This window comes from Etheostoma spectabile, chromosome 18 (assembly GCF_008692095.1).
Source record: "Etheostoma spectabile isolate EspeVRDwgs_2016 chromosome 18, UIUC_Espe_1.0, whole genome shotgun sequence".
NCBI lineage: Eukaryota > Metazoa > Chordata > Actinopteri > Perciformes > Percidae > Etheostoma > Etheostoma spectabile.
In genome coordinates, this window is record NC_045750.1 from 10,301,205 (window position 1) to 10,301,771 (window position 567).

At 51.7% G+C, this 567-nt stretch overlaps 1 protein-coding gene across 15 annotated transcripts in view; it reads left to right on the forward strand.

The window, feature by feature from the left end:
* The window catches only part of otofa (otoferlin a), a 71,720-nt gene that overhangs the window by 55,935 nt on the left and 15,218 nt on the right, over positions 1 to 567 (forward strand). The window lies entirely within an intron of this gene.

Here is a 567-nt window from a genome sequence, read left to right on the forward strand (position 1 = left end):
AGTGGCAGACCGGGGTGGTGGTTCCCCTTTTTCAAAAAAGGGGACCAGAGGGTGTGTGCCAGTTACAGAGGTATCACACTTCTCAGCCTCCCTGGTAAAGTCTACTCCAAGGTGCTGAAAAGAAGGGTTTGGCCAAAAGTCGAACCTTGGGTTGAAGAGGAACAATGCGGATTCCGTCTTGGTTGTGGAACAATGGATCAGATCTTTACTCTCGCAAGGATCTTGAAGGGAGCTTGGGAATATGCCCAACCGGTCTACATGTGTTTTGTGGATCTGGAAAAAGCGTATGACTGGGTCCCCCGGGAGATACTCGGGAAATGCTGCGGGAGTATGGGGTGATGGGGTTCCTTCTCAGGGCCATCCAATCTCTGTATGATCAAAGTGCGAGCTGTGTCTGGGTTCTCGGCAGTAAGTTGGACTCGTTTCAGGTAAGGGTTGGCCTCCGCCAGGGCTGCGCTTTGTCACCAATCCTGTAGTATTTATGGACAGGATATCAAGGCGTAGTCAGGGTGGGGAGGGGTTGCAGTTTGGTGGGCTCAGTATCTCATTGCTGCTTTTTGCGGATGA